The sequence below is a fragment of the Eurosta solidaginis genome, unplaced genomic scaffold, assembly GCF_040869045.1.
Source record: "Eurosta solidaginis isolate ZX-2024a unplaced genomic scaffold, ASM4086904v1 ctg00001046.1, whole genome shotgun sequence".
In the NCBI taxonomy this organism is placed as follows: Eukaryota; Metazoa; Arthropoda; class Insecta; order Diptera; family Tephritidae; genus Eurosta; species Eurosta solidaginis.
Window position 1 is genome coordinate 730,418 of NW_027136889.1, and position 15,148 is coordinate 745,565.

Below are 15,148 nucleotides of genomic sequence, written 5' to 3' on the forward strand. Positions count from 1 at the left end.
TATTAAAAAGTATTTGAAAAAAATAAAAACTTTAAATTTTGTGCGACATCAAAGCAATTCGTTTGAAACTTTAACTACATGTAAAATATTGTTTTGTGCTTAAAAATAACAAATTAAAATAATTTAAAAACAAAGTGAAATTGCAAAAAAAAATCCATTTGCGAGCATAGGCAATGAAAAAAATGAAAAAGCAGTAAAAGCAAATATAAAATTATTATGCATATGAAGTCAGCAGTATGTGGTTTAACATTAATTACAGTTATTCAAATATATCCATACAATCATAAATTTTGGCAAATGTATGTAGTGCAACAGTGCGTATGAGCAACTTAATTGTTTATATTTAGTGCGTGATGTGAAATGATAATAAAACAACCAATTACTCAAACAAATTGTGTCATTAAATATTAATAAAAAGAATGCAATAATTTATTCTTCAACAAGAGTAGTCACATTGCAATGAGCTTAAAATAAAGATAAAAACACACAACACACATCAAGCATTGATGCAAATATCCGCGCATAAGTATGAGGTGACAAGCAACAACAACAGCAGGAGCACCCCCACCACCATCACATGAGCGACAGGGAAATTGTGTGCACTTGCCTTTATAGTTTAGTCATAATAAAATAGTGAATTTTAATGCAATTTCCGTTTCTGTTTTACCTAAAGCAGCAACTAAAACAATAGCGATAACTGCAACAGTCTGCCGAAGCAGTAAAAGATGTAGGAGGAAAAAAATGCAAATATACGATATCAGAAAATACTATAAAAAGCGCAGCAAAGCATTCACGTACACTCAAGCACGAACCATATACTAAGCTAGTTTATTTATGCATGCATTTACATTTGTATGCATATGTTTGTGTGTGCGTGTGTGTGTGTTGAGTATGTGTAAATCTACGCGACAGCATAAGCACATTTGCATTCATGACAGACGTGTGTGGGTTTCTTAGTATCCTTCCGGCGTGCAGTCACTTTTTTGCTTGGCTGCATTCTGCTCTGTTGGCACAAACCGCACACACACACACGCACAGGCATATGCATTAATAAACTAAATGTAAACAAGGTGTAGCAGGTGTGTGGAATGTATGTAAAAACAGCAAGTTTTTATTTTGTTTTATTGAAGTCAGTTTTATTTTTATAATGAGCGAGAGACGAATAGCATTTCTATTTATATGAAAAAAATAAGTCGACAAAAGGCAACAAAATGAAATTTCGCAGGCTCGAAAATTATTTTTTTGGGTATGCGTAGTGGAACTTTTTTTTCCTGAGCCCAAATCCTATCGAAACATCGATGCGCGATATCGGATAATAAATCGACCCAGTCTAATAAGGGTATTATATCCGCTTCGTGTGATGTTTTTATTTAATTTCAAAGAGATTAAAATATCATTTTTTGAAAAAGTGGTCGGAGAAATTTTTTTTTTTTGGGCTTTGATTAACTGCAAAAAAGCTGATAAAAAAATAAAAAAAAAAAAGCTGATAAAAATAAGCAAAAAAGATATGTCCTATGGATTCGTTTTTAAAATTGGTTCAAGCTAACGTGCATATGAAGTCGCAATATTAAAGCTTGAGATTTAACCACTATGCGACATCCCTTAACAGTTTCCAATCAAGCGCAAAATTTTCATGTTATTATTTCACTCCAACTATTACCGTGTGAAGGTGTAAGACTGGAAAAATCGTTTATCTGTAGCTTGATTATACGAAAATTTAGAAGAAAGTTTTTTCAATCAGAAAAAAGTTTTTCCAAGCGGTGTCGCCCTTCGGCAGTGATTTGGAAGTGAGTCGCCACAAAACATGTAGGTCCCGCCCCGCCAATTTGTAGGAAAAATTAAAGGGACCTCGACGCAAACTGGAAGAGAAGCTCGGCCTAAGATCTCTTTGGAGGTTATGAGCCTTGCATTTTTTTATACGCAGTTGTACTTCTACACATGGTATTAAAATTTTGATTAGATAACGGTTGGTTGTGCAGGTATAAAGGAATCGAGATAGATATAGACTTCCATAAAAAAATTTGATTGAGCCATGTTAGTCCATCCATCCATCCGTTTGTAAGTCCATCAGTCTGTCCGTTAACACCATAACATGAATAAATATTGAGATATCATCACCAAATTTGGTACACGAGGTTATCTGGACCCAGAATAGATTGGTACTGAAAATGAGAGAAATCGGATGAAAACCCGCCCATTTTTTTTTTTTTATATATATAACGTTTTGGAAAACACAAAAAACCTGATTATTTAATAAACAATACACGTAGAATGTTGAAGTTTGACATGTGGACTGATATTGAGACTCTTAATAAAAACTTGCAAAAAAAAAAAAAATGTAAATGGGCGTGGCACCGGCCACTTGTGATAAAATCAAGTTTACAAATATTATTATTCGTACATTAAAAATCGTTAAACATATCATAAAAAAATCCAGCAGAGAGGTTGCCTTTACTGTAAGTAATGCTTTGAAGAAAAATTAACGAAATCGGTTAAGGACCACGCCCGTGGTGGACGAATAAAATAAGCTATATTTTTGCAAAAAAGAACTTTATAGCAATGGTATTTCATTTCCCAAGTGGATTTATAACAATAAATAGGAACAAGTAAGGAAGGCTAAGTTCGGGTGTAACCGAACATAACATACTCAGTTGAGAGCTGTGGAGACAAAGTAAGGGAAAATCACCATGTTGTAAAAAGAACCTAGGGTAATCCTGGCATGTGTTTGTATGACATGTGTATCAAATGGAAGGTATTAAAGAGTATTTTAAAAGGGATAGTTCTATAGGTGGATGCCTTTTCGAGATATCGCCATAAAGGTAGGCCAGGGGTGACTCTAGAATTTTTTTGTACGATATGGGTATCAAATGAAAGGTGTTAATGAGTATTTTAAAAGGGAATGGGCCTTAGTTCTATATGTGGACGCCTTTTCGAGATATCGCCATAAACGTGGACCAGGGGTGACTCTAGAATGTGTTCGTACGAAATGGGTATCAAATTAAAGGTATTAATGAGTATTTTAAAAGGGTGTGGGCCTAAGTTCTATAGATGGACGCCATTTAGGGATATCGCCATAAAGGTGGAACAGAGGTGACTCTAGAATTTGTTTGTACGATATGGGTATCAAATGAAAGGTGTTAATGAGTATTTTAAAAGGGAATGGGCCTTAGTTCTATAGGTGGACGCCTTTTCGAGATATCGCCATAAAGGTGGGCCAGGGGTGACTCTAGAATTTTTTTGGACGATATGGCTATCAAATGAAAGGTGTTAATGAGTATTTTAAAAAGGAGTGGGCCCTAGTTCTATATGTGGACGCCTTTTCGAGATATCGCCATAAACGTGGACCAGGGGTGACTCTAGAAAGTGTTTGTACGATATGGGTATCAAATTAAAAGTATTAATGAGGGTCTTTAAAAGGGAGTGGCCCTTAGTTGTATATGTGAAGGCGTTTTCGAGATATCGACCAAAATGTGGACCAGGGTGATCCAGAACATCATCTGTCGGGTACCGCTAGTTTATTTATATATGTAATACCACGAAGAGTATTCCTTCCAAGATTCCAAGGGCTTTTGATTTCGCCCTGCAAAACTTTTTCATTTTCTTCTACTTAATGTGGTAGGTGTCACACCCATTTTACCAAGTTTTTTTTTAAAGTTATATTTTGCGTAAATAGACCAATACAATTACCATGTTTCATCCCTCTTTTCGTATTTGGTATATAATTATGGCATTTTTTTCGTTTTTCGTAATTTTCGATATCGAAAAAGTGGGCGTGTTAATAGTCGGATTTCGGCCGTTTTTTACACCAATACAAAGTGAGTTCAGATAAGTACGTGAACTGAACTTAGTAAAGATATATCGATTTTTGCTCAAGTTATCGTGTTAACGGTCGAGCGGAAGGACAGACGGTCGACTGTGTATAAAAACTGAGCGTGGCTTCAACCGATTTCGCCCTTTTTCACAGAAAACAGTTATCGTCCTAGAATCTAAGCCTCTACCAAATTTCACAAGGATTGGTAAATTTTTGTTCGACATATGGCATTAAAATTATCCTAGACAAATTAAATGAAAAAGGCTGGAGCCACGCCCATTTTGAAATTTTCTTTTATTTTTGTATTTTGTTGCAACATATCATTACTGGAGTTGAATGTTGACATAATTTACTTATATACTGTAAAGATATTAACTTTTTTTTAAAATTTGAATTAAAAACAATTTTTTTTAAAAAGTGGGCGTGGTCGTTCTCCGATTTTGCTAATTTTTATTAAGCAGACATACATATAGTAATAAGAGTAACGTTCCTGCCAAATTTCATCATGATATCTTCAACGACTGCCAAATTACAGCTTGCAAAACTTCTAAATTATCTTCTTTTAAAAGTGGGCGTGCCACGCCCATTGTCCAAAATTTCACTAGTTTTCTATTCTCCGTGATAAACTAAACCCATCTACCAAGTTTCATCGCTTTATCCGTATTTGGTAATGAATTATCGCACTTTTTCGATTTTTCGAAATTTTCGATATCGAAAAAGTGGGCGTGGTTATTGTCCGATATCGTTCATTTTAAATAGCGATCTGAGATGAGTGCCCAGGAACCTACATGCCAAGTTTCATCAAGATACCCCGAAATTTACTCAAGTTATCGTGTTAACGGACAGACGGACGGACGGACATAGCTCAATCGAATTTTTTTTCGATACTGATGATTTTGATATACGGAAGTCTATATCTATCTCGATTCCTTTATACCTGTACGACCAACCGTTATCTAATCAAAGTTAATATACTCAGTGAGCTCTGCTCAACTGAGTATAAAAAATTAAAAATTTTAAAAAATGGGCGGAGCACCGCTCCTTTTATGACAAAGTAATTTTCTATGTTTCTATTTATGGCTCAATCGAAGAAAAATTAATTCAGAATAGAACAATATGTATATGTATTATTGCGCAGCCTTGTAACACTATTAAGCACACAGAACAAACACCAACAGCATTTCAAGTGTAAAGCTGGGTCTGTAATGTTCGGTTTCACCTGAACTTAGACTTCCTTACTTGTTATTTATTTACTTTTAATTTTTGCTACATGTAAAGCATTAGCAAAAGAAATTGATATTTGGATTGCCAGTGAGTGCTTTCAGACTTTGTAAGTGGAATTATTTTTTAAACTCGTTGGTGTTTCTCTAAAATGTTTCACAATAAAAAAATACATTTTAACTAATAAATAGTAAACAGAATAAGAAGCATGGTCTTTTTTTTATAGTATGAATGTTTCTAAAAATGTTTCTTCAAATTTTGTATGTGAATGTTGTACTCTGCCAATAGCGGGAAGTTTACGTTTGTTAATAAAATGTTTAACCGTTCGTGTAGCACCCTGTATATCTGTTAATATTTATATATTTTAGTATATGCGCAAACACTGACTGCGTAAAAGTTTATAAAAACTTTTGTTTTCTTTCTTCTACTATATGTATATCAAAATTCAAAAGCAATATGTATATTTAGATGTTTGTATGCCCATAGAGAAAGAAGAAATGTGAGAAAATTTGGCTAGATTTGGTAGGGCAGTGTTGGCAGACTTGAAGATAATCAGCTGATCGCCTTACAGGTTAATAAACTCGTCTCTTTATTGTTGCCAAATACCACCGGCTAGGAAGTATTCTTAGCATTTTGTCTGGCGATAAATAACATCACCGCATTTTTTGACATAATAGGCTGGGTTCAGAAAGGTATCTGCTTGTTTGACATTTGACCGGATCTAACATAGAGTTGAAGGTTACTGCATGTTTATAGAAAACCACCCTCAAGCACTAATTTCAAGCTAAAGTGAAGCATCCGATGCTTTCCAAACACCAGTCATGCTGCTTATTTTTAAAGCTTTGGAGCGTTTTTGACGCTACTCTGGCAGAATTACTATTGACTGAGGCCATATACTCTTTCTATCTAGGAGCTGATTGTGCAGGTAGTTCTTCAATATGACGAGAAGAAAGACGTCCTTCATCATAACGCATCTTAGTTAGCATGACTTTCCCGGATCCCAGTAGTCTAACCAGTTTCCCAGGATATTATTGACATTTTGATACGAACATGGGATAATTTGTATATAAAAAAAATACTACCGAATTTTCAGGCGCCGTCAAAATATGTAATAATTTTTTAAAACAATAAAATATAAAAGGATTTTTATACCTTTCATGAAACTGAAATGGTATATCAAGTTTGTCACGAATCTCAAAATTGTACGTCATTAAAAAGAAGAGATGGGTCTATCAATCACAATGAAGAGCTGAGTTGATTTAGCCATGCCCATCTGTCTGTCCGTCATCCATCTGTCTGTCTGTTTACACGCAAACTTGTCCCTCCTTTTTTGAGATATTTTGAGAAATTTGGTGAGCTGGTATATTTGAGTGTCCGGTAGATTATTTGTCGGAACCGAGCGGTTTGGACAACTATAGCATAACTATATCCCCCCTTCAACAGATCTTTCAGAAGAGGATTTTTGTCATTTATTCCTCCTTACTCGAAGATTGAAACTTCACAGGATGATTATACATAAGACGGTAAATGTTCTCTGCAAAAATTTTCAAAATCGATCATGTATATAATATATCCCCTAAAAACCCGTTGATTCTTCCTCTTGTGGGTCAATTTAGAGCCAAAAACGTTCTAAAGGTTTAAAATTATTGCATACTAGCAAAAACCCCGAAAGAACTCAATGAATAATCTGTGGATTTATTAAATGAACATAGCTTTTTAAAAGACCTGCTGAGTCGTACTACCAAAAGCGCATGAAACGCGCATAAAGGTGAAATTAGCTCTATTGGATATTTTTGTAAGACTCCTATGTATAGCAGCGAGGATTTCTTTACAATGAATTAATTAACGGCTTTAATTTTTTCTGCATACATTATAGTAGAAAAACTGAGTCTTAAAGGACGATAATACAATGGCAAGTGCTGGGTCTTCCCGCGTTTTTGCATGAATATAACACCAACCCATGCCCGCCCACCCCTTAGAAATATTTCTCAACAATATAGTACACACAACTTATCATAATTTAATTCCTTTCCCCACTGGGTATTATAACGTTCATGGGTGCTTTCAAATAAATGCCACAATTTGCTGCAATTTTGTTCATATAACTTCTTGGCTTTCCTGTTGGTGTCAGTTTGTCCAGATTTTCCGTGATTTTTGTTTAATTTTCAGTACATGTTATAGTTTTTATACTCAGTTGAGCAGAGCTCACAGAGTATATTAACTTTGATTGGATAACGGTTGGTTGTACAGGTATAAAGGAATCGAGATAGATATAGACTTCCATATATCAAAATCATCAGGATCGAAAAAAAATTTGATTGAGCCATGTCCGTCCGTCCGTATGTCCGTTAACACGATAACTTTAGCAACTTTTGAGGTATCTTAATGAAATTTGGTATGTAGGTTCCTGAGCACTCATCTCAGATCGCTATTTAAAATGAACAATATCGGACTATAACCATGCCCACTTTTTCGATATCGAAAATTTCGAAAAACCGAAAAACTTGGTAGGTGAGTTGAACTGATGACGCAGAATAGAAAATTAGTAAAATTTTGGACAATGGGCGTGGCACCGCCCACTTTTACGGGAAGGTAATTTAAAATTTTGCAAGCTGTAATTTGGCATTCGTTGAAGATATCATGATGAAATTTGGCAGGAACGTTACTCTTATTACTATATGTATGTCTGCTTAATAAAAATTAGCAAACTCGGAGAAGGACCACGCCCACTTTTAAAAATAAAATTTTTTTAAAGTCAAATTTTAACAAAAAATTTAATATCTTTACAGTATATAAGTAAATTATGTCAACATTCAACTCCAGTAGTGGTATGGTGCAACAAAATACAAAAATAAAAGAAAATTTCAAAATGGGCGTGGCTCCGCCCTTTTTCATTTAATTCGCCTAGGATACTTTTAATGCCATAAGTCGAACAAAAATTTACTAATCCCTGTGAAATTTGGTGAGGGCTTAGATTCTAGGACCATAACTGTTTTCTATGAAAAAGGGCGAAATCGGTTGAAGCCACGCCCAGCTTTTATACACAGTCGACCGTCTGTCCTTCCGCTCGGCCGTTAGCACGATAACTTGAGCAAAAATCGATATATCTTTACTAAACTCAGTTCACGTCCGTATCTGAACTCACTTTGTATTGGTATAAAAAATGGCCGCAATCCGACTATGAACACGCCCACTTTTTCGAGATCGAAAATTACGAAAAATGAAAAAAAGCCATAATTCTATACCAAATACGAAAAAAGGGATGAAACATGGTATTTGGATAGGTTTATTGACGCAAAATATACTTTTAGAAAAAACTTTGTAAAATGAGTGTGGCACCTACCATATTAAGTAAAATGAAATGAAAAAGTTCTGCAGGGCGAAATAAAAAACCCTTAAAATCTTGGCAGGAATACTATTCGTGGTATTATATATATAAATAAATTAGCGGTATCCAACAGATGATGTTCTGGGTCACCCTGGTCCACATTTTGGTCGATATCTCGAAAACGCCTTCACATATACAACTACCACAACTCCCTTTTAAGACCCTCATTAATACCTTTAATTCGATACCCATATCGTACAAACTCATTCTAGAGTCACCTCTGGTCCACCTTTATGGCGATATCTCGAAAAGGCTTCCACCTATAGAACTAAGGCCCACTCCCTTTTAAAATACTCATTAACACCTTTCATTTGATACCCATAGCGTACAAACAAATTCTAGAGTCAACCCTGATCCACCTTTATGGCGATATCCCTAAATGGCGTCCACCTATAGAACTATGGCCCACTCCCTCTTAAAATACTCTTTAATACTTTTCATTTGATACACATGTCATACAAACACATTCCAGGATTACCCTCGGTTCATTTTCCTACATGGTTACTTTCCCTTATGTTGTCACCATAGCTCTCAACTGAGTATGTAATGTTCGGTTACACCCGAACTTAACCTTCCTTACTTGTTTCTTTTCATATCATTTTCTTTTGAAATTTTATGAATAAGAGCACATTTTGCGCGTATATCGCTGTTTTCACATCTTCATACAATGGTGCTACAGTAGCGAGCTGTATGCCGTACAGCATGCGGCATTCTGCAGTTGTCATATTAAAAATGTATCAGCCCATACAAAGCATAGCAAAAAGCATATGAACGAAAGTTATTACACAGCCCAAAAAAAAAAAAAAACAAATTATAAATTCTTAACGTCGACATGACTATTTCTTCATCATAATTTGTTCTAGCGATTTTTATTTATTTCATTACAAAGTTTACTGCACTCATTTTGGCGGCTGTTTTCGCTGATTCCCTGACGCGTGAATGAAAGTGATTTTTTAGTGTTGCATTTAAGGTATAATTTTTCGCAGCTGCTTTTCTTGCCTTATAGAATGCTTTGCATGTACGAGTATGAGTGCATGTGAATGGGCTCACCTTCTTTTGTGCTTGCCTTTGTCCTGCTCCGCATACAGGCTACTATCTCTAATATCACCAGCTTCCTTTGCCCAACTTAAATTGTTGTCTCATTGCATACCAGAAGATATTTAATTATGCATTGGGTCATTCTGTGTAAGGTCACAAGTTCGTCTGACGACTTTACAAATATTCTCTGTATGCTGCACTGTCTGCTATGCAGCAGGAAGACAAAAGCACGACAAAAAACTGTACAAAAACCCTCCGGCTTCAACTGACATGTCGGTATTTTGCATTTTCAGTTGAGTTTGTACTTCTAGCTACAGCATCACTACAAAATATTTTGTTTGAAAAAAAAAAAAAAAAAAAAATGTGTTAATAATAACAACGGCAATATCAGCATGATGTGCAATTATATAGGAAGTGCACCAGCCAGCAAACTGAGTATCAATAAAACAAATACAAAATTTGAACCCGCATTGTGGTATTCATAGATATGTCTAAAGCTGGTTTACCGCTAAATTTTTAAAGTCATCGTCTGGATTATGTTTCTCTGTGCTAAATCTGTAAACTCTGGCGGAAGCAAAACAAATTGCTGTTACTGGACTTCATTTAAAGGTGAGTTAAGACGAAAAAATAAATATTTCATATTTCCCAAATATATTAAAATATATAAATATCAACGAGTGTTTCAATCACATTCAAACCCACGCTGCCGTCCTTAGCAAAAATGCATTCAATTTTCATATTTTTTTGCAATTTTAATGCCAATAAATTCAATTAATCTCTCTTCATCTAAAATTTATCCTTGTAGGCGAAGTATTGTTTTAACCCATTTGTGGCCACTGTGCCAATTTGGGAACACCTAATCATTGCGCATAGTAAAATAAAGAATCGAGATAAATACAGACCGCCTTATATCAAAATGTTCAGGATGAAAAAACTTGATTTAGCCATGTCCGTCCATCCGCTGATCTGTCCATCTGTCTGTGCACACGATAACTTGAGTAAATATTGAGGTATCTTACTAATATTTGGTATATAGTTGCCTTGGCACTCATCTCTCATCACTATTTAAAAAGAACGAAATCGGATGATAACCACGCCCACTTTTCACATACATAACATGATTATTTAGTAAATAATACACCCAGAATATTGAAACTTGATGTGTGGACTGATATTGAGACTCCTGATAAAAACTTGAAACTGGGCGTGGCACCGCCCACTTCTGATAAAATCAATGTTAAAAATACTATTAAACATAAATCTAAAACCGTTAAACCTATCATAACAAAATTCGACAGAAAGGTTGCATTTACTATTAAGAATGCTTCGCAGAAAAGTTAACGAAATCGGTTAAGGATCACGCCCACTTTTATATAAAAGATTTTTAAAAAGGGTAGTGAATGAATAAAATCAGCTACATATTTGCAAACAAAGAGCTTTATATCAATGGTGGAGATGTAACAAGAAATAAGAAAAAATTCAAATTTTTGAAAGTGGGCGTGGCACCGCCCTTTTTATGACCAAGCAATTTTATATGTTTCGGGAGCCATAACTCGAACAAAAATCAAGGGATCGTAATAAGATTGCGTACAAATATTTTCCTTCTAGCAGTAAATATTTCTAGTAAAAATGGACGGGATCAATTAAAATGCACGCCCACTTTTATATAAAAAATGTTTTAAAGGGTCGTAATTTAGAACAATAAGCTACATTTAGGCGAAAAATAGTTTTGTATCAATGATATTTTACTTAAAAAGTTTTATTTTTGTCAGTAGGCGGTGCCACGCCCCTATTCCGATCAAGAATTACGCAACATTTCCAGAGCCTCAAAAAAAATAAATCCCTTGTAACAAAATTTGAAAAAATAATTTATCTGAAATGAACTGCACCATTGAAACTCAGGCTGAGTATATAATGTTCGATTGCACCCGAATTTAGACACCCTTACTTGTTTGTTATACACAGCTGTACTTGTACACAGGGTATTATAACTTTGATTGGATAACGGTTGGTTGTACAGGTATAAAGAAATCGAGATAGATATAGACTTCCATATATCAAAATCATCAGTGTCGAAAAAATATTTGATTGAGCCATGTCCGTCCGTCCGTCTGTCCGTTAACACGATCGGAACAATCATGTCGATTGAGTAGTCCACCCCCACTTTCCATGACTGCCGTAAGGCAACGCTAAATTAAGCTCTCCGTCATTTTCCTTCACAGTGTGTAGTAACACGATTTAGGTTTGGAGTCTCCTTTTCTCTTCGAAATGAAAGAAGCCCTATGGCATCCATTTGCTTTAAAATTTATTTTGAGGATCATGTCCTAAAAAAACTTTGGACAGCTGTTCCTCCCTGGATGATTTCACGTTGTGGTCTTCTTGAAGATGCGCCAGTGTTTCTTTTATGGCTGTGATATCGGTGTAAACAATGGCAAGAGACAACAAGACGTTTCGAGTTTTCGAAGAAAAGCGATCACGGCTAGATTTTGCGGTAAAAGGAAAAGACACTTTTTTTAGGGTTGCTCCTAAACGCGCATCGTATTATAAAGAAGTTGCTGCTCACATTCCACATGTGGTTCTACATGTAGAAAGGAATATATCGAACAAAAATGACTAGCCGAAGCCGAATGCATATTCCCAAATTTATCTTTTGAACGGAGGTTAAAATACGGAGGAGACTCTGAGGCCAAAAACGGTTGGCATGTCGGCTTTGGAGGTACACAAAACCTCCTGCTATCTACTGATTTGAAAAAAATATCCATCCCAATCGTAGAGTCTGCAAAAGTAGTGTGATAAAAATTCCTTAGTACGCTATAGTTACTCGTGTAATTTTAAACTAATAATCGTGAAGTATTACTATTTTCATAATTTACTAAAAAAGAATTACTTAAAACAGGCAAAAGGGTGCTCACACTTCCTATATGATAACGAGGCGCAATTTGATCGATTTAACTTTAAAAGGGGACTGTGAGTACCCTAAGTATATTGACTGCTGAGTGGAATATCGCCCTATCTTGGCTGATTTTTCAAAAACAACCTGCCTCAGAAAACGTTTGAGTAACGCTATTTTTCAGGATTCGTTTCAAAAATGCCCTGTCTCAGAATTCGGTTTAAGATAGTCCGATTTCAGATTTTGTTTCAAAATTGTCCTAGCAATACATTTTGACATTTGCTGTTTATGATACAAATTCTGAGATGGGGCTATCTTGAACCGAATTCTAAAATAGAGCGTTTTTCAAACAAATTCTGAAATATGGCGTTATTCAGCATAAACTTTTGATGTTGGTTTGTTGTGGCGTGTACCCAGGACCTTCGGTGTGGTAGGCGAGGCACGCTACCACCACACCACGGCAGCGCCTGGCATACATAGAAGCATTGAACAAATTTCGCTCAGGCCGCACCATACATCTTACTGGTTTCCAAGTCAAAACGGGATAGAAGGTAACGAAAAGGCCGATGAGTTGGCAAAGTAGGGTGCAGCATACGCTGAATCGATGGTAGACGTCCCAGTTCGTTTGGGAGAAATTAAAAGGAAACAGGAGCTGCATATGACCCAAAAAGCAAGTAAAGCGTGGGCAGAAGCACGGCGTTGCAGAATTTCTAAGATCATGGGCAAATCCTACAATATAAGGTTACAAAATGGCTCATATTTCTAAAGAGATAAGACTAAAGGCTCGCGATGGGCATACTAACTGTACACTGCCTTCTTGCGGCATGTTAGACCTCGTCAGTAAGAGCAGACTAAGGAAGTGCGAGCTGCAGGAATAAACGGTTGAGCACATTCTGTGTTCATGCCCTCCGCTCGCCATATCGAGGCTCCAGCTATTAAGCTAGGTCCTAGAAAACTTACAGTGTTTGCCAAGAGGACGGATTTATTCTATAACAAAAGTCCTGGCACGTGATTTTGGTAACACTATGGATACATTCAGCCTATATGAGGTCTTTATTTACCAGTTCAACCTAACCTAATCCAGAGATTTTGGGTGAGCGTCAAGGGCGAAAATTGATTTGCCCATAAGTGAAGGTTTTTAAAGAGTTAACAAAATGTCTAACAACGATAATTATTCTTTTCGACTACACACTTTTAAAAAGTTTATGCTTAACATAAATGCTATTCAATTCTCGTTTTTTCTATTTCACATAATAATTTATTATGTCTGCTCATTAAGTACTGACTCAGCAAAATTTCGCTATTAAGTAGACATACATGCTTAGCTATAAAAAACTATGAGTTCATAGCTACATATTCACTTTTTTCTAAAACTAATACCACCGACTTTACACATTGTTTAACTCTAAGAATATGTGCGACATAATCATTAACAACAAATAAATGAGTGGAAAAATCGTAGTTTAGAGCAAAAACTGAAAGTGCAATAGAAAAACACAAGCTTTATAGCGTTTTTACTTAAACTCATAAGCTTACAACATTCACATTCACCGAAAAACAATGGCAATGACACTGGAAAGCAATTTTGCAAAATTTGTCATTAGTTGGTGCATGCAAGTAAAGAAATATGGCGAAATAGCGTGAAGCCCCCCATGAAAACGGAATGAACATTGGCACAACTTTCGTTTGGCCATAAATTCGATTGCCATTGCACACAAAACCAAACAGAACATAGAAAAGTGAATTGAACTACATAAGTGAACAATAAATACAATTAAAAACACATTAGTGAAGTTAATTTTGCTGTTGTTTTTAGTATGGACAACAAAAATCCGCATTCCATTTCGAATCTACAGCACGAGTATTCAAAATTTATGAAGGAATCACTATCTAGAAACAAAAGTGGAAAGAATTTAAATGTTCTAATGCTTTCTACCAAATGGCACTCCTAAAAAAATGTTCCTGGACTTCACTCATTTTGCGGTCCCTAACCAAAGTGGGAATAAGTCTAAAGTCTTTTCTTCCTTTAATGACAGATTAATCAAATTTCAATCTTGGAACATAAAATAGGAAGTTTTAGAAAACTACTTTTGTTTTATATTTTATTCTCTGAAGATTTATAAGGATAATATTACCTGAACTCATATTAAGGAATGCGAAGTAGTTCAGGGCCTCATATAGGATCACCATTTTTTGACGAAGACCACGACAAACGTAGTTAACGCAAGAAAGAAGTCAAGAAAACAACGAAAGCGGCTACTGCAATTCTAAGTAGGAGGAACGAAGCTAGAAGGTTTTAGAACTGTTATTCTAAAGATACTGAAGAGTAATTTAATCAAGCCCAGAGCACCCCACGCGATGCAATCATCCTTTGAACGTGACACATTGGTATAAGTGTGACTATCCTAAAAAAAATTATTTCCGGCACACGCAGCAAATCCACTTCTCTGGGCCGGGACTAGGTTCTAGACCCGCATTTGGCTGAACACCTTCCCGAAGCAGGGTAATATAGAGAAATCTCACTGCAAAAATCTACTTGGAGCATGACAATTTGTTGGGAGGACGCAACTAATTAACTGGCATCACAGCCCGAGTCTTCCGGTACATATAACCGGCTGCTGTGGGAAGCGAAATGGACTGAGGCAAACCAAATGTACGCTACCGATTATCTCACTTATATACTTAATTGGCGCTAGCCGTTTAAGCGATACTGGGCAATTGATCACACCATGGAAATTTATATCGTTTCTACCTTGTTTTTCTAGCAGAGTGGGGCCTCTCTCTGCTCCAATAGGCGTGC

General features: G+C 35.8%; 1 pseudogene; it reads left to right on the forward strand.

Annotated features, from left to right (window-relative positions):
- The first annotated feature begins 329 nt into the window (after positions 1 to 329).
- The window catches only part of LOC137235666 (opioid-binding protein/cell adhesion molecule homolog), a 121,035-nt pseudogene continuing 106,216 nt past the window's right edge, over positions 330 to 15,148 (forward strand).